We start from the raw sequence: 26,165 nt of genomic DNA on the forward strand, positions 1-26,165 counted from the left end.
GTGCTGTGGATGATATGACAGGAAGAGTTGATGGTGCTATGATTTATTTAATGCTCTTACTGCGTGTGTTAGCCACAGTAAGCTATTTATCACGGAAACAATGGTGGCCCTCGAGGATATGCCAATGTCTGCGTAGTATTTTTTTAATATCTTTGGAGAGGTTGGAGAACTTCAGGCTGCATACAATATCTGGATTTGTACGTTTTTCACGTTGCGTCACCTGTTTTAATAAAAATAACACCTAGCTAGATGCCTATGTGGCCTCTTAACCAAGATGCCTTGCTGAGGGTAGATTTATAAGATAGTGCCCAATTTAAGCAGTAAAGTATGCTCTCAATGTGGTGGTATGGTAATCAGTTATGCACAGATGAGGCCACAAACATACATACATACATACATAAATGACCTCTTATAAAATACCAACTGGACAAAAGAATGCACTTTGTGCATAGCCACTGTCAAGTACTCATCATCAGTTCAGAGACAGAGTTAGGGTACAGTGCATATGTACATGCATAGATTGCACTGCAACAGACCACTAGGTTACTCCAGGGATTTGCTTGCTGTTCAAATAGGCCTGGCCATAATATCTGAAGATGTCATAGAGCCTGGTATGCACTGTTTCTTTTACATCTTTGGGGAGTGAGAGGAAGTCACTGGGGAAGTAAGGAGGGTGGGGTGTGGTCATGCTTTAATCCCTCCAGTAGTCATTTGGGAAATCTTTTTGTGACTTAGTCATAGTAACATAGTAGATGACGGCAGAAAAAGACCTGCATGGTCCATCCAGTCTGCCCAAGAAGATAAATTCATATGTGCTACTTTTTTATTTGTACTGTCCTCTTCAGTGCACAGACCGTATAAGTCTGGCCAGCCCTATCCCCACCTCCCAACCACCAACCCCGCCTCTCAACCACCAGCTCTGGCACAGACCGTATAAGTCTGCCCAGCACTATCCCTGCCTCCCACCACCGGCTCTGGCACAAACCGTATAAGTCTACCCAGCACTAGTCCCGCCTCCCAACCACCAGCCCCAGCACAGACCGTATATGTCTGCCCAGCACTAGCCCCGCCTCCCAACCACCAGCTCTGCCACCCATTCTAGGCTAAGCTCCTGAGGATCCCTTCCTTCTGCACAGGATTCCTTTATGTTTATCCCACGCAAGTTTGAATTCCGTTACCGTTTTCATCTCCACCACCTCCCGCGGGAGGGCATTCCAAGAATCCACCACCCTCTCCGTGAAAAAATACTTCCTGACATTCTTCTTGAGTCTGCCCCCCTTCAATCTCATTTCATGCCCTCTTGTTCTACCGTCTTCCCATCTCCGGAAAAGGTTTGTTTGCGGATTAATACCTTTCAAATATTTGAACATCTGTATCATATCACCCCTGTTCCTCCTTTCCTCCAGGGTATACATGTTCAGGTCCGCAAGTCTCTCCTCATACATCTTGTAACGCAAATCCCATACCATCCTCGTAGCTTTTCTTTGCACCGCTTCAATTCTTTTTACATCCTTAGCAAGATACGGCCTCCAAAACTGAACACAATACCCCAGGTGGGGCCTCACCAACGACTTGTACAGGAGCATCAACACCTCTTTTCTTCTGCTGGTCACACCTCTCTCTATACAGCCTAGTAACCTTCTAGCTACGGCCACCGCCTTGTCACACTGTTTCATCGCCTTCAGATCCTCAGATACTATCACCCCAAGATCCCTCTCCCCATCCGTACCTAGCAGACTCTCACCGCCAAACACATACGCCTCTCGGATTTCTACTCCCTAAGTGCATCACTTTGCATTTCTTCGCATTGAATTTTAATTGCCAAACCTTAGACCATTCTTCTAGCTTTTTCAGATCCTTTTTCATGTTTTCCACTCCCTCTGGGGTGTCCACTGTGTTACAAATCTTAGTATCATCTGCAAATAGGCAAACTTTACCTTCTAACCCTTCGGCAATGTCACTCACAAATATATTGGTTGAAGGGGACTGGGGTTGGGGAGGGGATTCTCGGATGGGAGAAGAGGACAGGTGGAGAGGGGACTGGGGTGGGAGGGGTATTCACGGATGGGAGAAGGGGGTGGGGAGGGGGTTATTGGATGGTTGAAGGGGACTGGGGTTGGGGAGGGGATTCTCGGATGGGAGAAGAGGACAGGTGGGGAGGGGACTGGGGTTCTTGAATGGGATAAGGGGACTGAGGTGGGAGGGGTATTCATGGATCGGAGAAGGGGGTGGAGAGGGGGTTCTTGGATGGTTGAAGGGGACTGGGGTTGGGGAGGGGATCACGGATGGGAGAAGGGGGCGGGGAGGGGGTTCTTGGATGGTTGATGGGGACGGGTGGGGAGGGGACTGGGGTTCTTGGATGGGAGAAGGGGACTGTCACTGGGGTCTGAGAAGGGGCCATATGGGGCCTGGGGCTGGTGGGAAAATGGGGCATGCGTGGGTGAGGTGGGAGAATGGTTCTGAAAAGGGGGCCCTAATACAAGGCATGTGGATGAAGGGGGCTGGAACTGGGGGCTGAAAAAGAGGGTAGGTGGGATAAGGGGGCTAGCACTGGGACTGGAGGCTGAAAAGGGGACAGGGAGAAGTGGCTGGGGGGGCTGAAGCTCGGGACTGGTGGGATAGTGGGGCTAGAACTGGGGGCTGAAAAAAAGGGGTGGAGAGAGGGGCAGATACTGGATGGGGGAGCGAGAGGGAGGACAAACCCTGGATGGATGGCAAAGGGAGGGCAAATGGTGGATTGAAGGGGCAGAGAGAGAGAGGGCAGACAGTGGATGGAAGGGATAGAAAGGGGAGAGAGAGGGCAGACAGGGGCAGATGTTGGATGCATCATGGAAGGGGCAGAGATAGAGGGCAGATGTGGATGGAAGGGGCAGGGAGAGAGGGCAGACATTGGATGGAGGGGACAGCAGAGAGGGCAGACACTGGATGGCAGAGAGAGACCAAAGACAGATGCTGGATAGAAGGAAGACAGTGAAAAGAAGATGAGGAAAGGAGAAACCTGAGACAACAAACTGTAAATAAAATATATATTTTTATTTTTTTGCTTTAGGATAAAGTAGTATTGTAGATGTGTTAATAAATGTTTATAATATAGAACATGTAAACAAGGTAATCTTTTTATTGGACTAATTTTAATACATTTTGTCTAACTTTCGGAGAACAAAACCCCCTTCCTCAGGTCAGGATAGGATACTGTAACAGTACTATACTATATTGACCTGAGGAAGGATGTTTTGGCCTCTGAAAGCTAAGTCTATTAGTCCAATAAAATGGTATTATTTTATTTTCTATATTTGTTTTATTTCTATTTGTTAATTTGTAAAGTGGTGATTGGTATTTGTTAGGTTTTTTTTCAAATTTACATCTGCTGTCTTTATATTTTGCACAGTACTAGGGGACATTTTCTGTTTCTGTGGTGTTGCATTGTATTCAGAGTCTGGCATCTTAGGGGTTCAGTTTAATTTTTGTCTAAATAGAAAATTTTAATATTATTACTTATTCTATAGTGGATTAGGGTGTATCTGTGTTTGTGAAAAAGACATGGCTTTCACTTGGCATTGACTGTGCAGGATCGACGACGATCTGTACTATTCTGTCTGGTTTCATTTTACAATAGGTGAATTGATGCTCTAGTGCTCACTGTAGTGTTTTAAGATGTTTTCCTTTTCTTTGTGTGATTTAGTAGAAATGACTGCTTATGGTATGGTAGAATTGCTCTATAGGTCCTGAGTGTTTTGTATTCTCGGCATACCTAGTACTGGATTTTGGAGGGGGATGTTAAAAAATGACTGGGAGGGAGGGAGGGGGGCCTTGGAGCTGGGAGGGAGGGAGGCCCTGGAGCTGGGGGCCTTGGAGCTCGGAGGGAGCGGTCTGGGAGCTTGGAGGGAGGGGTGGCCGGCCCTGGAGCTAGGGAGGGGGCCCCATCAAATTGGTCTGCATAGGGCCCCGCACTTGCTAAGACCGGCCCTGTGGAGAGATACTGGGGAGCAGCAGAGTGAGTACATTTATAGGTTAGTAGAAGAAGTTTGAACAGGATGTGAAAACGGATAGGGAGCCAGTGAAGCGACTTGAGGACAGGGGTAGTATGAGTAAAGCGACCCTGGCGGAAGATGAGACGGGCAGCAGAGTTTTGAACCGACTGGAGAGGGGAGAGGTGACTAAGTGGGAGGCCAGCAAGAAGCAGATTGCAGTAGTCCAAACGAGAGGTAACAAGGGTGTGGATGAGTTTTGGTAGAGTGCTCAGAAAGAAAGGGGCGGATTTAAAAATGAGCCCCATAGTAACATAGTAGATGACGGCAAATAAAAACCTGCATGGTCTATCCAGTCTGCCCAACAAGATAAACTCCTACTATATGATAACAAATGCATACTTGCTCTTGAGCTGCCCTTGCTATTTTCAGGTTACAGACCGTTTCTTAAGGATATTCTAGGGGCAGGCCCAATGGTCCAGCACAGTTTCACACTTCCATGAGAGGGGATGCAGATTCTGACTCCTAACTTGGACTAAAGAACTACAAAAAGAAAGCCAAGCTATTCCATCTGCCTCATCTAATTGCACCAATGTTACATCATCAGTAGCTATGACTTAACAGGTCTTCCCTTCACAGGTGGGCAAAATTTGTGTGGCACACAAGTTGGGAACCTTAGGATTAGGCTGTGAGTGTGAGGGGGCCATCAATGTATCATCACACGTCAGTGTTTTATATCTTTGTCTAAAAGAAAAGCCAACAATACCATCTTCACCTCTTACAACGAAGCAGCCCATGAACATCCTCCTGTAAAAGAGGAAATGTGCACAACAGATAAGATTCCATGGATGGCAGGTTATCTAGTGATCCGATAGGCTAATCGCTCCATAAGTGAACAGTGATAGAAGCAGCATGATCGCTGCAGTGACACAAGTTCAGACCATCAAGGTTAATTTCCAAAATGCCGTGCAACACTGAAACCAATATGGACATGATTTTTTTTAAACTAGACTTACAAAATAAACAACATAAATAAATAACAGATGGGCAATGACCTCAGAACTCAGAGTATCTGTTTTAGCAGTTTCTAGTGTTACCACTCTCACCACTAGTAAAAGAAAAATGGCAGTCTAAATACATTTGATGTGCCAATGAAAATATTTCATTTGACAATAATTCTCCAACACATGACAATTAGAATATTCTAGCACAGAACAACACAACAGGATTTACATATTTCACCGATACCATCAGGAAGAGAGAACAAGAATACGACAGAGGAAAGGAGATCAAGAAACAAATAAATTCAAAAGATGAGTCAATGCTCATTTCCTAATTATAGCATTAGAATTCTATTCATGGTTGTTTCACAAACATTCTTAACCTGTACCCCCCCCCCCCCCCCATCAGATGCAGGGCACCATTAGCCATAATGATCTAACAGAAATCACAAATGAAATCAAACACAGCCTCCAAATAATGAGCTCATGGGCAGATGCATTCCAACTAAAGCTCAATGCAGAAAAAACACAATGCCTTATCCTCTCATCACAATATAACACGATCAAACACACCTCTATAAACACCCCAGATTACACCCTTCCGGTCTCGAACAGCCTGAAACTTCTGGGAGTTACAATTGACCGAAATCTCACACTAGAAAGCCACGCGAAAAATATAACAAAGAAAATGTTCTATGCAATGTGGAAACTCAAAAGAGTTACATAAGTATTGCCACACTGGGAAAAGACCAAAGGTCCATCGAGCCCAGCATCCTGTCCACGACAGCGGCCAATCCAGGCCAAGGGCACCTGGCAAATATAAACCTTTCTTCGCAAGGGAAATACTCCGCAGCCTGGTACAATCAATGGTGTTGAGCCACTTAGATTACTGTAATGCCATTTACGCCGGATGCAAAGAACAAATCATTAAGAAACTCTAAACTGCCCAAAACACTGCAGCCAGACTCATATTTGGAAAAGCGAAATACAAAAGCGCCAAACCCTTAAGAGAAAAACTACACTGGCTCCCACTGAAAGAACGAATTACGTTCAAAATCTATACCCTGGTTCATAAAATCATTCATGGTGAGGCTCCGGCATACATGTCAGACCTCATAGATTTACCAACCAGGAATACAAAAAGATCAGCACACACATTCTTGAACCTCCACTACCCAAGTTGCAAAGGACTCAAATATAAATCAATATATGCATCTAGCTTCTCCTACATCAGCACGAAACTATGGAATGCACTACCAAAGGCCTTAAAAACAATGCACAACCTAACTGCCTTCCGGAAATTACTAAAGACCAACCTGTTCAAAAAGACATACCATAAGAGACATCATAAATGACCTAACATCAAAACTCTACCAGAACCAGATAAAACCGAATTCTTTACACCTGATTGCTTCAATCAATTTGTCACCAATGAACATTAACGTTCTACCCCCCTATCTCTCATGCCTGAATTGAACTGTTTATCCATCTTACTTTATAATTTACTTCTACATTTATGACCTTTAATGTAATAATACATTGTATTTCTCATTCCGGAAATGGCGATCGCCATTACGGCATACTGTAAGCCACATTGAGTCTGCAAATGGGTGGGAAAATGTGGGATACAAATGCAACAAATAAATAATCTCCACCTAAGGGCAAAGCACTTGGGACGAAATATAGTCAAGATGATAATAGGCAGGTCAAAATACTTTAGTTGCTCAGACACTGTGAAATACGTTTCAGGGGTTACCTGTAACAAATGACAGGACTTATTCCAAGTGTCAGCATTCAGAAAAGGATTAGTGCAGCCAAATAAGAAATGCTTCGCAAATGAACTTCTAACCAACAGAAGACCTTTATAAGGCTAAGTAACCGATCCGTGGCCTTCAATAATCTGCAAATTAATTTCCTGTTCCTAATTTGATGTTCATCTCCTGTTCAAAGATGGCATGTTTGGTTCTTTTTTTTTTCCCTAATTTGAAGAGATTGCTTTAAGACAAAGGTTACATTTATTTTGCCTTATTTTTCTACAGTGCTTTGCACTATACTGAATATCTTTAACATCCCCTTCTGCCACTCAACCAAACTTGAAAGGGATGTCAGTATTCTTGCACTAAAAAAAAGAAATCTCTAGCAGCATCTGTACCATGGCAGCAAGTAAGGAGCGAGCTCAAGTACAAGGATGTGCTTCTTGGGTGAGTTCCTTGGGGCAACTCGCTCTTCACACTGCCTGCACTGCCCTTTGCATACAAAACAGAACACGGCAGAAAAATATATCATGTGAAGAATGATACTTACCTGTAGTTGCATTGCCCAGTCCAGTTCTTATGACAAGCATAAGAGTTTTGTGGAGGTCGAGACACGCTCCACCGCCCATGCACGAGTGCCTTCCCACCCACCGCATGAACATGGTTATCGCAGTTGAGAATTACAGCAAGAAAGTACAAAATAAAAAACAAAGGAGAAAACTCCAAGGGGAGCTGAGAGGGACAGTGAAAATATAAGGCCTGAAGTCTTCAGAGAATGCCTGCTACAAGTAAGTATCTTCACTTTCTCCGAGGACATGCAGGCATATTTATTCTCACAAGTGGGGAATCCCTAGCATCCAGGCTCACCGAAAACAACAAATAAGGCCTCGCAATGGTGAGATTAACCTGAAACTATATACAATTATTATTTATTATTATTTATTGCATTTGTATCCCACATTCCCCCACCTATTTGCAGGCTCAATGTGGCTTACATAGATTTGTTAACATTATCATTTCAGGATATCAGATACAGTTAGTAATGTGTAGCGATCAAGGAAGGGAAGAGAGAAGAAGGAAGAGAGTGATTGGGGTAGTTATAGAAGGTGGAAGTGCAGCCTGGAACAGAACAAAACCGGCCTAAGAGGGTGGAGTTGTATTCTAGACCCCAAACAGATTCTGCAACACTTCGCAGCCTTGCAAATTTAGTAGAGGCTGAACTCAAGTGGGCTACATATACGTAGACATGGCTCTGACATTGTGAGCCATGATATGACACTCTAGGGTCAGCCCAGCCTGGACATAAATGAAGGAAATGCAATCTGCCAGCCAATTAAAAAGGGTGCATTTCTCGATGGCAACCCCCTTCCTGTTGGGATGAAAAGAAATAAAAAGTTGGGTGGACTGTCTGTGAAGCCTGATCCGTTCCATGTAGTAGACTAAAGCTCTCTTGCAAACCAAGGTTTGCAAGCTGATTTCACTAGGATGGGCATGAGTTTGGGGAGCAAATGATGGTAAGACAATGGATTGGTTCATATGGAAATCCAACATCACTTTCAACAGAAACTTAGGGTGTATGCAGAGGACTACTCTATTGTGATAAAACTTAGAATAAGGTGCATCCACCACTAAGGCCTGAAGTTCATTGACCCTATGAGTTGAAGTAACAGCCACCAAGAAAATGACCTTCCAGGTCAAGTACTTCAGATGGCAGGAATTCAGTGGCTCAAAAGAAGCTTAATCAGCTGGATGAGAGCAACACTGAGGTCCCATGACACAGGCAGAGGTTTGACAGAGGGCTTTGACAAAAAGCAAACCTCTCAAGAAGCAAACAACTAGAGGGTGTCCAGATATGGGTTTACTCTATACACGCTGATATGCACTAACTGCACTAAGGTGTACCCTTATGGAGCTGGTCCTAAGATGGTATTCAAGCAGGATATGTGTAGGGCAAGCAAGGGTATCTACAGCCTTGCTCTCACACCGGATGGCAAACCTCCTCCACTTGAAAGAATAATACCTTTTAGTGGAATCCTTCATGGAATCCAGCAAGACCCAGGAGACACCCTCGGAAAGACCCAAGGAAGCAAATTCTAGGCTCTCAACATCTAAGCTGTGAGAGCCAGAGACTGGAGATTGGGATGTAGACGAGACCACTCATTCTGGGTGATGAGGGTCGGAAAACATTCCAATCTCCATGGTTCTACAGAGGATAACTCCAGAAGTAGAGGGAACCATATCTGCCTCAGCCAGTACGGCATGATCAGGATCATGGTTCCATGGTCTTGCTTGAGTTTCAACAAAAGTTTCACCACTAGATGTATGAGAGAATACGCATACAGAAGTCCTGTCCCCCCAATTGAAGAGCCAAGCTGTCACCTGCTTCCTGAAGTAGAAATAGTCTTGCATTAAGTGGACCCTTTCAGGGAGTGCATTCTAGAGTGGGGGTACTACTCCAGAGAAGGTTCGCTTGCGGGTAATGTCTTTTGGAGAAGATGTGGTTAGGGATATCCCTTGGGTAGACCTCAGTGTCCTTGGAAGTGTGTAGAGGATCATCCTGTTCTTCAAGTGCTCGGGGCCATTTCCTTTAAGGGCCTTGAAGATCAGACAGCATTTTAAATTTATCCCTGTATTGTACTAGTAGCAAGTAAAGTTTGTGCAGAAAGGGTGCGATGTGGTCACGACGCTTGCAACCTTCTATGAGTCTTGCTGCAGCACTCTGATTCAACTGGAGCTGGTGCAGATCCTTTGTAGTAAGACCATTATACAGTGCATTACAGTGATCCAGTCTTGATGTTATCATGGCATGCACAACTGGGATAAGATTTTCCTTCTCAATGTCAGGAGAGAGGTAGCATAGTTGTCGCAAATAGTAGAGGCAGCTCTTGTTGAATCTAACTGTATTCCAAGGTTCCTGACTTGTGAATTGAGGGGGAGTTGTTACTTCCCAAAAGAAATTTTGATATCATGTACATGTCCACTTGTATTAGGGACTCAGAGAAGCTCGGTTTTACCTGGGTTCAGGCAAAATTTGTTGTGCTTAACCTGTTCTTAAATTAATGGTAAACAGGTAATCAGTTTATTCAGGGCTGCAGGTAAGTCAGGTTCAATGGGTATGAGTAGCTGCACGTTATCCGCGTAGATGTAAAACTTAATGTTTATTGACCAAATCAGCTTGGCTAGTGGCTTGAGGTACATATTAAACAAAATAGGTAACAGTATCAAAGTTCTCAAAATAGCAAAAAAAAAAGTTAAAATTTTTTTTAAATAAAGACAAATGGAGTGGAGTATGTCAGGAAGAAGACACTCAGGCTTATTTTCGAAAGAGAAGGGCGCCCATCTTTCGACACAAATCGGAAGATGAGCGTCCTTCTCCCAGGGTCGCCCAAATCGGCATAATCAAAAGCTTTCCGTCGTGGGGATGACCAGAGTTCACGGGGGCATGTCGGAAATGTAGCGAAGGCGGGACTGTGGCATACTTAACATATGGGCATCCTTGACCGATAATGGAAAAAAGAAGGGCGTCCCTGATGAACACTTGGGCGACTTTACTTGGTCCTTTTTTTTTTTTTTTACGACCAAGCCTCAAAAAGGTGCCTGAACTAACCAGATGACCACTGGAGGGAATCGGGGATGACCTCCCCTTACTCCCCCAATGGTCACTAACCCCCTCCCACCCTAAAAAAAAAGCTTTAAAAATATTTTTTGCCAGCCTCAAATGTCATACCCAGCTCCATGACAGCAGTATGCAGGTACTTAGAGCAGTTTTAGTGGGTACTACAGTGCACTTCAGGCAGGCGGACCCAGGCCCATCTCCCCCCCACCTGTTACACTTGTGGTGGTAAATATGAGCCTCCAAAACCCACCAGAAACCCACTGTACCCACATCTAGGTGCCCCCCTTCATCCCTAAGGTCTATGGTAGTGGTGTACAGTTGTGGGGGGTGGGTTTGGGGGGCTCAGCACACAAGGTAAGTCCACTGCAGTGCCCCCTAGGGTGCCCATTTGTTGTCCTGGCATGTGAGAGAGAGAGAGAGAGAGAGAGAGAGAGAGAGATGATGATGATGATGATGATTAGGGATGATATTGGCCTGTGACTCCACAAGGGGAGAATTTGTCAACCCAGTTCCATCCTCATAGGACTCAAATTGGCCTCTGCTTGAACAATAATGAAGGCCACCATCCCAATGGAAGGAAGATCCAGGCTGCCAAAACCATAGCTAATGCAAGTTCTGAGTGGGCTAGAAGCCAAAAGGGATAGGAAGAAGCTTTCTGGCCCAAAACAAAAACGATGGAAACCAGATGGAAAGCAGTGAGCATGATGTTTATAAGCTCCATCTATTTTGGAGGGTGAGGGTGGTCTCTCCACTTCATGCCCTTTACAAAGAGAACACTTATTTCAAACCAATGAACTTAATTTGACTCAGTATCCAAATTCCTATCTGACTAGTGGTATTTCCACAATGGATTAAGAATAATAAAATGTGTAATGTATCGTATTCTTTTTAGAATTAATTTCCTTTCAGTACAGAAGGTTAACAGAACTGGAAAGTAGAAAAGAATTCTGTCCAGTGGAACAGCAGCTGCAAATTTTCATTGGAAATATCCAATTTTTTTTTTTTTTTTTTTTTTGCTGAAATATGTAATGACTGTGCTGTGACAATACTAGACGGTATACTTACTAAGCTTCTCTTGCTAGGATCAGGCCCCTGCGGGTGAAAAAAAACTGTAGAAGTAACCTCCCATAAACAAACAAAAAAGCAGGATGAGGTTAAAAAGGTTTATTTCGGACAATACCCAACTGGCCACGAGTTATGCACGGGAGAATCTGCTGACTGCAGAAAAATGCAGTGCAAATTATACAACACACTTTCTCATTTCTGCAATAACAAACATTAATCTGCCCTCCACTATACAACAGCTCTGTGCTGTTAGACTGTTAGACTGGGGAATGGCGGTTCACGTCAAAAACGTCCTGATCGCGGGCCCACCCCGGAAAAGTCAGAAAACACTCTTACCTCACTGAACCGAGTATCACAGCTCCGGTCCTGCAGAAGAATCTCAAGAAAAAAAACCTCTTTTCCAAGATCGCTGCGCTAAAGTGCGACACGACTTTAATTTTTTTTTTTAACGCTGTGAGGAAAGCAGAGGCAAAAAGGTAAAATTATGTATCATACCTGATAATTTTCTTTCCATTAATCATAGCTGATCAATCCATAGACTGGTGGATTGTGTCCATCTACCAGCAGGTGGAGATAGAGAGCAATCCTTTTGCCTCCCTATATGTGGTCATGTGCTGCCGGAAACTCCTCAGTATGTCGATATCAAAGCTCCATCCGCAGGACTCAGCACTTAGAGAATTACACCCACAAAGGGACACTCTGCCCAGCTCACCACCGCCGAAACGGGGGAGGGGAATTAACCCAGCTCATCCCCACACAAGTGGGGGAGGGGAATCCGTCCAGCTCATCCCCGCGGAGAGGGGGAGGGACACCACCCCGCCGATGCGGGGGGATCTGGCTTATCCTGCAACCGCGAGAGGAGTTGACTAACCCTAACACCGCCGAAGCGGGAGGGGTACAAAGCTGCCCTACAGCCGCACGAAGCGGGAGGGAGCGCCGGCAGAATTTAGGTCTCAATCCAGCCCCGTAAAACGGAGGGGAGAGGAATGCAGCAGCTCACTGAAACACAAAATCATCTCAACTCCTGAAGAATCCAATTGAAAAAACTTGAACACGAAGTCCTCCTGAACAGGAACTGAAGACTAAACTTGAACCTGAAATGCAACCAGAATAAAAACAGTACAGATATCTGGGCGGGGCTATGGATTGATCAGCTATGATTAATGGAAAAAAAATTATCAGGTATGATACATAATTTTACCTTCCATATCATCATGCTGATCAATCCATAGACTGGTGGGATGTACCGAAGCAGTACTCACCCAGGGCGGGACATAGAAATCCCTGACCGCAACACTGAAGCTCCAAACCGGGCCTCCGCTCGAGCAGCCACAGTCAAGCGGTAATGCCTGGAGAAGGTATGAGCCGATGCCCAAGTTGCCGCCTTGCAAATCTCTTCCAAGGAGACGGACCCGGCCTCCGCCATCGAGGCCGCCTGAGCTCTAGTGGAGTGAGCCTTCAGCTGGATAGGCGGCACCTTCCCCGCGGCCACATAAGCCGCTGCAATGGCTTCCTTGACCCATCTTGCCACTGTAGGCTTAGCAGCCTGCAGACCCTTACGAGGACCTGCAAACAGGACAAACAGATAATCCGACTTCCGGAAATCATTGGTCACTTCCAAGTATCTGATGATGACTCGTCTCACATCTAGATATTTGAGAGCAGAGTACTCCTCCCTATGAAAGGATGGGAGACAGAGCTGCTGATTCACATGGAAGCGAGAAACAATCTTGGGCAGGAAGGAAGGCACTGTGCGAATAGACACTCCTGCCTCAGTGAACTGCAGAAAGGGCTCTCGACATGATAGCGCCTGGAGCTCGGAAACTCTTCTGGCTGAAGTGATAGCCACCAAAAAGACTGCTTTCAACGTCAGGTCTTTCAGAGATGCCCTCGACAAGGGTTCAAAAGGCGGCTTCTGCAAGGCTCTTAGCACCAGGTTGAGATTCCACGCAGGTACCACTGAGTGCAGAGGAGGGCGCAGGTGATTAACTCCCTTGAGAAAGCACACCACATCTGGCTGCGAAGCCAGGGAAGCACCCTTCAGGCGGCCCCTGAAGCAAGCCAGAGCCGCTACCTGGACTTTAAGGGAACTGAGCAACAGGCCTTTCTCCAGACCTCCTTGCAGGAACGCTAACACTGAAGAAATTGGAGCAGTGAAGGGAGAAAGTGAGCCTGCCTCACACCACGATGCAAAGGTACGCCAAACCCTGGCGTAAGCAGTAGAAGTAGAGCGCTTCCTCGCTCTCAGCATAGTGGCGATGACCTTGTCTGAGAAGCCTTTCTTCCTCAGACGCTGCCGCTCAATAGCCAGGCCGTAAGACCAAAGTGGGAGGGATCCTCCATCACCACGGGACCCTGATGCAACAGGCCCTGCTCCGCTGGCAGTCGCAGAGGTCCGTCCACTGAGAGGCTGATCAAGTCCGCATACCAGGGACGTCTGGGCCAGTCCGGACCCACCAGGATTACCCGGCCCGGATGCTTTGCCACCCGGTCTAGCACCCTGCCCAACATGGGCCAGGGCGGGAACACATATAGAAGCTCCTGTGTCGGCCACTGTTGGAGAAGAGCATCTACTCCCAGAGATCGAGGGTCCCGTCCTCTGCTGAAAAAGCGTGGCACTTGGCAATTGGCCGATGATGCCATCAGATCTAGGCTCGGCTGGCCCCAGCGCTTCGTGATGTCCAAGAACGCCTGAGCCGATAGCTGCCACTCTCCGGGATCCAAGGTATGGCGACTGAGAAAGTCCACCTGGACATTCATGACTCCAGCAATGTGGGCCGCCGACAGCTGTTCCAGGTTCGCTTCCGCCCACTGGCATAGATTCATGGCCTCCTTGGCTAGAGGGGCGCTCTTGGTACCTCCCTGGCGATTGACATAGGCCACAGCCGTGGCATTGTCCGACAGGACCCGTACTGGCTTCAACGCCAGTACTGGGAGAAACTCCAAAAGCGCCAATCGAATGGCTCTGAGTTCCAGGAGGTTGAAAGACCACTTTGCCTCTGCAGGAGACCAGAGCCCCTGCGCTGTCCTTCCCAAGCAATGGGCTCCCCAGCCCGTCAAAGAGGTGTCCGTCGTGACGACAACCCACTCCGGGGTCAAAAGAGGCATCCCTGCGGACAACTTGTCTGTCCTCAGCCACCAGCTCAGCGCCTTGCGCACCGCTAGGTCCAAGGGAAGGCGCACAGCGTAATCCTCCAACACTGGAGTCCAGTGCTGCAGCAGAGAGAGTTGTAGTGGTCTCATATGAGCCCTGGCCCAGGGCACTACTTCCATCGTGGCCGTCATAGAGCCCAACAGCTGCACATAGTCCCAAGCCCGAAGAGGAGAGGCTACTAGGAACTGGTCCACCTGAGACTGAAGCTTGACAATTCGATTGTCCGGCAAAAACACTCTGCCCACTTGGGTGTCGAAACGAACTCCCAGATATTCCAGGGACTGAGTCAGGCGCAGCTGGCTTTTCTCCCAGTTGATGATCCACCTCAGGGAGCTCAAAGAGCAATCACCCGGTCTACAGCTCTGCCGCACTCTGCATAAGAGGGGGCTCGGATCAACCAGTCATCCAGATAAGGATGGACATGTACTCCTGGCCGCGATGACCACCATTACTTTGGAGAAGGTCCGCGGAGCAGTACCAAACCCGAACAGGAGGGCTCTGAACTGGAAGTGTCGGCCCAGGACTGCAAAACGCAGAAAGCGTTGATGAGGAGGCCAGATGGGAATATGCAGGTAAGCTTCCTTGATGTCCAAGGATGCCAGGAACTCCCCTGTCTTCACTGCCACTATAACAGAGCGGAGAGTCTCCATTCGGAAGTGCCGAACTTTCAAGGCCCAATTGACCCCTTTGAGGTCGAGGATAGGCCGTACAGAACCTCCTTTCTTTGGTACCACAAAGTAAATGGAGTAACGTCCCTTGCCAAGCTGATCTTCTGGCACCGGAACGACCGCACCCAGGCGGATCAGATTGTCCAAAGTCTGCTGCACTGCCACAGCTTTGACCGGAGACTTGCAGGGAGAGTGTACAAACCCGTCTCTTAAGGGTCGGCAGAACTCTAGCTTGTAGCCGTCTCTGATGACTTCCAGCACCCAAGCGTCTGAAGTTACCCTGGTCCACTCGCCCAGAAATGAGGACAGGCGTCCTCCAATCTGCACTGGGCCATGGACCAGGGCCCCGTCATTGGGTACGAGACCCTGGGGGAGGACCGGAGGAAGCACCTCCGGGACGGCGGTCTCTGCGAAAGGAATGTTGCTTGGGGGAGAAGTTCCTCTTGAAGGAAGAGGGGGCAGAGGAGCCCGACTTGCCCGGGCAATACCGACGGGCTTCCTGAAACCATCCTTTGGAGTTACCGGGGCGAGCACTGGCCCGAGCCCTGACCTCTGGTAACCTCTTGCCCTTAGACGTGCCGAGATCGGTCACAATTTTGTCCAGCTCGACCCCAAAAAGCAGCTTGCCTTTAAAAGGCAACTTAGCCAGGCGAGACTTAGAGGCGTGGTCCGCAGACCAATGCTTCAGCCAAAGCCACCGCCGCGCAGACACTGTCTGAGCCATACCTTTAGCTGAGGCTCTCAAGACATCATACAGCAAGTCTGCCAAATAAGCCAAGCCCGATTCCAGGGCCGGCCAATCAGCCCTCAAGGAAGGATCTGAGGGGGAAGCCCGCTGCACAATCGTCAGGCACGCCCAGGCCACATAGGAGCCACCTCGAAGGACGACCTTAAGGCCGCCTCCAATCTTCTGTCTTGGGCGTCCTTTAGGGCCGTGCCACCTTCCACCGGCAACGCCGTTTTCTTAGTCACCGCAGTGATTAAAGAATCCAAGGTAGGCCAAAGAAAGGCCTCCCGTTCAACTTCAGGCAGAGGATAGAGGCGGGACATAGCCCTAGCCACTTTGAGGCTCGCTTCTGGGACATCCCATTGAGCCGAAATCAAGGTGCGCATGGCCTCATGCACGTGGAAGGTTCTAGGCGGGCGCTTCGTCCCCAGCATAATGGCGGAGCCAACAGAGCCTGAGGGAGAGACGTCCTCCGGAGAGGAAATCTTCAAAATGCTCATGGCCTGCACTAACAGGTTGGGCAAATCCTCTGAGCGAAAGATCCGTGCTGCACAGGGGTCATCCGCTCCATCCGAGCGGGAATACGTCTCCTCCAAGGAATCCCCAAAGGACCGTTGGGAGAACTCAGATACGCTGCCCTCATCTACATCAGAGGAGACAGAGTCCTCTAGGGCCTGGAAATCCACCCGAGGGCGTTTGCTTCCAGAGGCCTCAACCCCTTTATCAGACAGGGGGGGCAGGGGCAGCGTTTTGCATAAGAAAAGCCTGATGCAGCAGCAAAATGAACTCAGGGGAGAATCCCCCCGAACAGTGCACTTCTGCAGCTTGGGCCACGGCCCTAGCCGCACCCTCAACCGGCGCTCGCAAGAGCGGGGGAGAAACGTGCTGCGCATCCAAAAAGGCGTCCGGCGCGAAACTCCGAGAAGGAGCCGCGCGGGAAGAACGGCACTTAACTTTGGCCGCTTTCTTACCGTCGCCCGAATCAAGGGCGACCATAGTATTAACGTCTCCCAGCTCGAGGGCGGCCCAAGAAGAAGCCGTCCGAGCAGAGTGGCCGGCCAACATGGAGTGGGCGAGCAGCGGGGGATGGGCGCTTATGGCGGGAAAAACCGCCGCACAGGAGGAAGAACCGGGACACTGACCGGCCTCCAAACTGATGCTTAACAAAGGCGATTCAAGTTTTGAAATCCCCGCATCCCCGCTAGACGCACCCACGCGGTCCGGGGAGAGAATCCTCGCGCCCTCGCCCTTCGACGCCATAAGCCACGTGGAGACCAGGGAACCCCCTGCCCGCTATAAAAAGGTAAAATTACCTGCTTCTCGCTCCGAGCTGTAACGAACTGGTGTCCCAGTGAGCAGCTGCAATAAACGTTGAAATAAACGCCCTTAAAGACGTCCAAAATTTTTTTTTTTTAACGGAGCCAGCGGGAGGGGGGAGAAAAGGAGGGACCTGGCACCACCAGGTTTGCACTTGCTCAAGAAGAGCCCTCAACCCCAGGTACTCAACAAAACCTAAAAATTAGGCTTGGAGACCTAGCCAGAGCTGCTGCTGTGTGTGACCACCACCTGCTGAGATAGAGAACATACTGAGGAGTTTCTTTCCGGCAGCACATGATCACATATAGGGAGGCAAAAGGATTGCTCTCTATCTCCACCTGCTGGTAGATGGACACAACCCACCAGTCTATGGATTGATCAGCATGATGATATGGAAGAGGTAAATAAAAACACTCCGGAGGCTCAGATAAGTGGGAAAGGAAGGGAAAGGCGAACCAATGTGCCTGCATCCATTGAGTGGGAAAAGACAGGGAACAGCAAGCTAATATGTCCACATCCACGGGGGCATGGGTAAGGCAGGGAAAGGGCTGACCTATGTGCCTTCAAAGTGAAGCTGCAATAGCCTCTAACACCCCGGCTAACAACTGGCAAGCCAGGAGCCACCCCCAGGCAGATTTTGATGGCGCTCGAAGAAGCTGCAGCCACCCTGCTTGGGGAGATAGAGAATACTGAAGAGGCAGTGGAGCTAGCTGGCCATGAGACACTGAGAAAAGTTGAGTGTTCTCTATCTCCCCCTGCTGGTTGATGGACACAACCCATACATAATGGCTTCATCTGCTTGATGACAAGGAAACATCTATTTTGTAAGCTAGTAAGCCATATTTTTCCATATAAAATCCCCACCTCAGTATTTACAACTCACATCCTACCACACCTATGAGTTTCATTTAGATTTTCATAAATGATCAGAACTGGCTTTTCTATTGGGCAGACTAGGCAATCACCTAGGGCACAACAGTTTTGAGGATGGCATTAGAAGGTTTGAATGAATGAGCGCACAGGGCCCTGCCCAATAACTCTATTGGCCAGTGTCCCAATCACAGACCTCTGCCTTCTGCTCTAATCTCTCCCCTCCCAGGCAATAAACAGGGCACAGAAGGGGGAAGAGAGTGAGCTTATATTGGACAAAGGTTCAAGTTTTGCCTGCATCTTCTTATTTATAATCACTTGTGTGGCCATCATGACATATTGTTAATGCTTACAATCTCCTATGCTTTTCTTATGCTAACAAGGGATCAAAGTCGTTTTACCTTATATGGACTGGAAGGAAAAAAAATTTTTTTGTTACATTTGTACCCCGCACTTTCCCACTCATGGCAGGCTCAATGCGGCAGGCAATGGAGGGTTAAGTGACTTGCCCAGAGTCACAAAGAGCTGCCTGTGCCGGGAATCGAACTCAGTTCCTCAGTTCCCCAGGACCAAAGTCCACCACCCTAACCACTAGGCCACTCCTCCACTCTAATTAGGACATGAACCATTCAAAACTGCTCCTAAACCAGCAAAATAATTTACTTTCCAAAAATTCCTTTTCCCAGGTTACAAATACTCAAACCAGTGGCTCCCAAACCTGATCCTGGAGGAACCCCAGCCAGTCAGGATTTCCACAACGAATATTAACAAGTGAGATCTGCATGCAGTGGAAGCAGTGCGTGCAAATCTCTCTCATGAATGTTCATTGTGGATATCCAAAAAACCTGACTGGCTAGGGTGTCTCCAGGATCAGGTTTGGGAACCACTGACAAACTGTGTTAGCCTCAGATGAGGAAACTGAATATGGGTCCTGTTTGAAATGGCATTTACCCATGTCATTTTTTTTTTAATTCCTGAAATTGCAGTGGGGGGGGGGGTGCGGTGTCTGTGTCATCAATAGTACGCATTACTGCTCAATGGTGCATATTATTTATCAATACACACACTACTGTGAAGAATAGTGCACTCTGTTGACAGTATTGCCCCCAAAACAGGGATAAAAAAAATTAACCTGAAAACATTTTAAAATCCCATAAACAATATAGGAAACTAAAGAAAAAATACATTTTGGCCTGCACACCTTTAGTCTCCTGCCTCAGCATACCATGGTAACACCAGTCCACAGAGATATGCAAATAATCCTTTCATAAGCTCTGTTCCCTTCTAATACTGGAAATGATGGAGCCTCTTTGTTCATCTGCAAACCCAAGCAAGGAGGGATCTCTGCTGCCTTTTTATACTTTACTGCTAGCAGTACAAATAGGTCTGCAGATACCCTAGATTTAAACATCTTCTATTGGAAGAGAGGGGAGATTTTGATGTATCACTTCTCTCTGTGCTGAACGTTCCCCTTTGTTTCACCTGCATTCGATACTATTAACGTATATGCTGCCCAGCAAATCCATGCTCAAGACAGGAAACAAACATTCATAATAATTTGACATCATGCTCCAACAGATTTTGACCATTTTGTTTTTAAAAAAATCATCAACCCAGACTGATTTTAGCTTTCCTTCCTCTCCATTTTTCCACTCCATCATGCCTCCCATTACCATATTATCTAATTTGCCACCACAGTCTCTTGAGAACATGACAGTAAATCCCATTTTCCTTTTGACCAGGTCTTCTATAGGGCAACTTCCACTCTTTCATCTGAGATACGTCTTTTTGGCTAGTCTTCAAGCATTCTCCTACAGTATCACATTTCAATGTATACATTTTTTGTGCAATTTAAGTTCACATTTCATTTCCACATCCTACTATTGAGCAGATGTAGGCACACAGTAGCATTTTGCAAGCCACACACACACAGATAGTTTGTGAACAGCATAATATATATTAAGCCTCTGAAAGTAGCCATGTTTACTGGGCTTTGGCATCTCTTTCTAGATTCCCAATCTACTCTTCTATGATAAAACTCAAAATCTTTACAAGTTGATCCCTGGATGTTATTGCAATTCATATATGGTAAGGCAGCAATATTAGAAGCCATTCTGAGGATCATGACATGACCTACAATAGACAGTTCAAATCTCTTAGTATGGCTACTCCTGTATGCTCAACCTTTTGAATTAAATCCCTTTGTTTTCATCTCTTGACAGAATGCCTGGTGGTTCATAAGTAATTTGAAAACTTAAGAAATGGTGCATACAAAGAATATTAAGGATTTATTTTCCAAAGAATTTACTGCTTTTCTTACATCATATGAAAAATGCCAGTGCCAACCTGGATATCACCTCTGTGGGACAGCACTTTACAAAACCAGAACACTGTATCAATGATTTTATGGTGAGAATACTAAAAGGAAACTGACAATCCAGGAACATAAAACCTTTGAAGTCAGAATGATTAAATATTTTGACACCCACCAGACAGGACTTAAAGATCTGGTTTTTTTTAGCCCATTATAAACCATAAAATTCTACTGCTTTGTCACTCTCTTATCATCATGCATTTCTCTCTGTCTCTCATCCACCCAGCTCTCCCTGTTTCTCACCTTACCTACTCCACCCTCTTCTTGTGAGACTGTCATTGAAATGTTTTGATGTTTCACTTTTATATAATGTTATTTATCAACATTTGCTTATTTCTGATCTGATGAAGAAGGGTTATCTTTGAAAGCTAATCAAAAAATGTATTAAGTTAGTCCAATAAAAAAAAGTATCATCTTATTTTCTTTTCTGTGTTTTATTTTATTTCTATTGATGACCTTACAGAAAATATAAGCTCAGCACATCCACATCATCACCCTGCACTTGTTTACACCGGATCCTGCAAAGGCCTCTCCGGTACTATGTAAGCCACACTGAGCCTACAAGTAGCTGGGAAAATGTGGGATACAAATGTAACAAATAAATAAAGTCACCCACAGCTATCCTTGCATCTAAGGACTGAAATAAAACACTTGTCCAGTTGCCTCAGGTGAGCTGTTTTTCTCTATTGACAAGAGCCAGCAAACACCACCGGAAGCTGAGCAGCAAGAGGAGAAAAGTGAGAAAACAGCCTGAACAGACCAGGGCCAGGGCAAGAAAAAAAAAAAGCCAGCCAACAAAATGTGAAAGCTAAATGAAGTAGAAACACCTCCTGTCCACAAGTGTCAGCAACATGGTAGAACAAGCTTCAATGAATGCCCCCACATTGACAAGAGGTAGGGCTGATGGAGTGCCAGGAAGCTAGGTAACAGCACCTGCCAACACCCCCACTGTTGAACAGCAGCAGGAGACAAAGCCTAGAAATCCACCCCTCTCATCCCAGAGGAATTCGGTTTTAACCATTAAAGTTTGATTAACCCTCCTTCCCAATAAAGCAACAAGACTGTAAACAGACTACCAGATATAAAACAAAATAATTTCAATAACAGTACAGATTACAGAACAGCCAACCTAAATGAATAAAACAGAGAACAAAATACAAGCATAATCATAACCACACAGAACAGTAAATCATAACAGGATCAACATTTTAGCGAAAAACAAGTCCAAATAAATATAACAGTAAGAAGTTTCTTGAAACCAGGAAGGACAGAAATGTGGTGGAGGGGAAAAGAAGAAACTGGGGGGGGGGGGAGGGGGAAATGAACACTGAGGGGGCAGGAGAAGAGAAGAGAAAGCAGGGAACACTAGAGGACTGCACCTGAGCTAGGGAACGTGTAGGAAAGAGTAGGCTCCAAGGAAGAAATGCATTCATAATGTACTCTTATGACCCAATCTATAAGCTTTTGAAATCCAGCTTCTAAATGCATAATATTAATTTCACATTAAACATACAGTGAATAGTGCAAAAGACAAATAAATAAAAATAAACATACTTACAAAGCTGAAAAATTCTAATGCATTTTAACTCTGGCCAGCATATTATCCTGTTAAGAAACAAAGTACAGGTTTAAAATGGAGACCAAAAACACATAAACACAACCATGCATGTTTTTGAAGAATTACAATAAGGAAATTTTGTCAAAAAGGTCCAAATTATAAACAAGAGATTTAATTTTCAAAGGGAATTATCCAGATAGGAGCAGCTCCAACCCAGATAACTCCTGCTGACCAGGTCTAATCCGGATATTCAGCAGAACTTAACCAGACACTGCCACTGAATATCCAAACAGATCACCATTGCACTATCCAGTTAGTGCCAAAGTGGAGCTGGGAGTTACCTGGTTAACTTTGTACAGAAAAATGTCTGTCCAGAGTTAACCGGGTAGATACCCATCTACTGCCATTGAATATCAGTAGTGCACAGGTAACTCCAGCAGCTACCCCAGACTAGGATATTTGGAACCGGCACCCAGGTAAGGGCTGGAAGTGAGTATCTGGATCTAATTCAGACAGCAGCAGTCAGTGTTTGAAGAAACATAAGCCACAAGAATGAGATAACTTTGGGTAACTAGAAAGCTTGGAAGTGGGCAGGAGATTGATTTGTTTGACCCCTCCAACCAAAAGAGATTCTGCTGCCCGCTTCATTTATTTATTTATTTTGATTTAGCACATAATTTTCACTAAGAGCTCACGGCAGTGATGTTGTAAGAAAAACTATCCCCCAAATTCTATATATTGTGCCTTAATTTCCGCATTGAAAGCCAAGCATATTCTATAGCAATGCACATAAATTGGTTAACTAATCAGTGCTGTTAACACCCAAATAAGCAATTATCAGCACTAACTGGAATTACAATTTACGTGCACAACTCGCTAAGTATATTCTGTAAAGTTCTGCGAGTAAATTCCAAATCGTACAGTTGAAAAGGGTGTGTGGTTATGGGCATGGAATGGGCAGGTCACGAGCATTTCAAAATCTATGCGCATTATAGAATACACCTGCTCTGCACCTAATTTAGGCATCAGGATTTACACCAAGTACACCAAGAGGCATATTTTCAAAGCACTTAGCCTCCCAAAGTTCCCTAAGTTTCTATGGAACTTTGGGAGGCTAAGTGCTTTGAAAATAAGCCCCCAAGTAAAATATGACCTAAATGGACGCAACAAATTTGGTCACGTGGATAGACGCTCGAAATGCACCACCTGTTCCTCTGATCCCATCCCCACTAACCTACTAAACACCATCTCTCCTACTGTCACCCCCCCTATCTGTCATATCCTCAACCTCTCTCTCTCCACTGCAACTGTCCCTGACTCCTTCAAGCATGCTGTAGTCACACCACTCCTCAAAAAAAAAAACATCACTAGACCCTACCTGCCCTTCGAACTACCGCCCCATCTCCCTCCTACCCTTACTCTCCAAGATACTTGAACGCGCCGTTCACAGATGCTACCTTGATTTTCTCTCCTCTCTTGCCATCCTCAATCCGCTTCAATCCGGTTTTCGCCCTCTACACTCGACAGAAACGGCACTCACTAAAGTCTGTAATGACCTGTTCCTTGCCAAATCCAAAGGTCACTACTCCATCCTCACCCTCCTCGACCTATCCGCCGCTTTTGACACTGTCAATCATAATTTACTTCTTGCTACACTATCCTCATTTGGGTTCCAGGGCTCTGTCCTCTCCTGGTTCTCCTCTTATCACTCCCACCGTACCTTCAGAGTACATTCTCATGGACCTTCCTCCACCCACATCCCGCTCTCTGTGGAGTTCCTCAGGGATCTGTCCTTGGACCCCTTCTTTTTTTCAATCTACACCTCTTCCCTGGGCTCGCTGATCTTATCTCATGGTTTCCAATATCATCTCTATGCTGACGACACCCAGCTTTATCTCTCCACACCAGACATCACTGCGGAAACCCAGGCCAAAGTATCAGCCTGCTTATCCGACATTGCTGCCTGGATGTCCAACCGCCACCTGAAACTGAACATGGCCAAGACTAAGCTCATTGTCTATCCACCCAAACCCACTTCTCCTCTCCCTCCACTCTCTATTTCAGTCGATAACACCCTCAGCCTCCCCATCTCATCTGCCCGCAACCTCGGAGTCATCTTCGACTCCTCCCTCTCCTTCTCTGCCTATATCCAGCAGACAGCCAAGTCCTATCGCTTCTTTCTCTATAACATCAGCAAAATTCACCCTTTCCTCTCTGAGCACACCACCCGAACTCTCATCCACTCTCTCACCACCTCTCGCCTTGACTACTGCAACCTACTCCTCACTGGCCTCCCACTTAACCATCTATCCCCCCTTCAATCCGTTCAGAACTCTGCTGCGCGTCTTATCTTCCGCCTAGACCGATATGCTCATATCACCCCTCTCCTCAAGCTTCCGATCAGGTACCGCATACAGTTCAAGCTTCTACTACTAACCTACAAATGCACTCAATCTGCAGCCCCTCACTACCTCTCTACCCTCATCTCCCCTTATGCTCCTACCCGTAACCTCCGCTCACAGGACAAATCCCTCCTCTCAGTACCCTTCTCCACCACCGCCAACTCCAGACTCCGCCCTTTCTGCCTTGCCTCACCCTAAGCTTGGAATAAACTCCCTGAGCCCATACACCAAGCCTCCTCCCTACCCATCTTCAAATCCTTGCTCAAAACCCACCTCTTCAATGTCGCTTTCGGCACCTAACCATTGTACCTCTATCCAGGAAATCTAGACTGCCTCAATCTTGATTGACTGCACTTTTTGTCCTATAGATTGTAAGCTCCTTTGAGCAGGGACTGTCCTCCTTTGTTAATTGTACAGCGCTGCGCAACCCTGGTAGCGCTTTAGAAATGTTAAATAGTAGTAGTAGTACTAGTTGGCATTATTCAATACACTGCACATAACTTCAAACATATTTTTTCTCCAAACAGATTTTTCAGGTGCCATATACAGAATCTAGCCCTATCTAATATAATAATTTGCAGCTCCAACATTCCAATGTGTCTCACTGGGATCGTAACCACCTGCTGACATCACTCCTCCAACGTTCTCTTCCAACGTTCCAATGTGTGTCACTGGGATTGTAACCACCTGCTGACGTCATTCCTCCAACGTTCTCTGCCCCCCTCCCTCCCAGTTCCATGTGACCCTGGAACTGGGAGGGACGGAGGGAGGGGGACACTGGAACTGGGAGGGGGTGGGCCTGGAACTCGGAGGGAGGTGAAGGGGGCAGGGGAGAGATGCTGCACATGGATGGATGGAGGGGGCAGGGCAAAGAGGACGTTGCCTGCATATGGATGAATGCAGGGGAGAGAGCATAATGCGGAGGGAGGCAGGGAGGGGACGACCCTGGAACTCGGAGGCAGGGAGGGCGGGAGGAGACGACCCTGAAACTCGGAGGGAGGGAGGGGAACAACAACCCTGGAACTCGGAGGGAGGGAGGAGCCCTGGCACACAGTCTCATGCTCACACACTCTGTCTCACAGACACACTCACATCCAGTCTCACTCTCTCTCTGTCACACACACGCACATTCACTCTCTCTCTCTCACACATACTCTCTCAAACATACACACTCCGAGGAAAACCTTGCTAGCGCCCGTTTCATTTGTGTCAGCTATACTAGCTATAAAACACACTGTAGTGATTTTGATCTGAATATAAGAGAATGTTCATACATACAGACCCAAATCAAAACTGATCTACCACTTTTTTTTTCACACAGTCAGCAGCCCTATAGTTCTATTTTATATGCAAAATCAAGCGAATCCTCACTTCGTCAAATGAACTATGATTAAAACAAAGGGGACAACTGCAAAGTGACCTACCTCCTTTCATCCTATCAGAGCACCCTTAAGATGCTTGTCCAATTTATTAAAGTCCATATTTTTGAAATCCAGCAATTTTAAGCTTTATATGAGCCTGCCATTATTTGAAAATATACCATTTGATGTGAGGTGATAAAAGATAGTGATAAATGAAATTCAAATCTAAGGAGAAAACAATGATTAGTGGAGTACCTCTGGGAGTGTAATGGTGATATAAGGAAAGCTTGACTTTTCTACAAATGATAATTTCTGTAATAGAACAGACAC

General features: G+C 46.4%; 1 protein-coding gene across 2 annotated transcripts in view; it reads right to left on the minus strand.

The window, feature by feature from the left end:
* Nucleotides 1–26,165, minus strand: part of LCLAT1 (lysocardiolipin acyltransferase 1) — a 536,959-nt gene that overhangs the window by 456,720 nt on the left and 54,074 nt on the right. Inside the window, exon 2 of one of the 2 annotated variants that reach the window (XM_030196117.1) lies at nucleotides 22,073–22,119. The gene's annotated coding sequence lies outside the window, so the exon portion shown is untranslated. Of the gene's footprint in view, nucleotides 1–22,068; nucleotides 22,120–26,165 lie in introns of both variants that reach the window. The other variant, XM_030196118.1, reaches the window with a different exon arrangement.

This window comes from Microcaecilia unicolor, chromosome 3 (genome assembly GCF_901765095.1).
Source record: "Microcaecilia unicolor chromosome 3, aMicUni1.1, whole genome shotgun sequence".
Classification (NCBI taxonomy): Eukaryota; Metazoa; Chordata; class Amphibia; order Gymnophiona; family Siphonopidae; genus Microcaecilia; species Microcaecilia unicolor.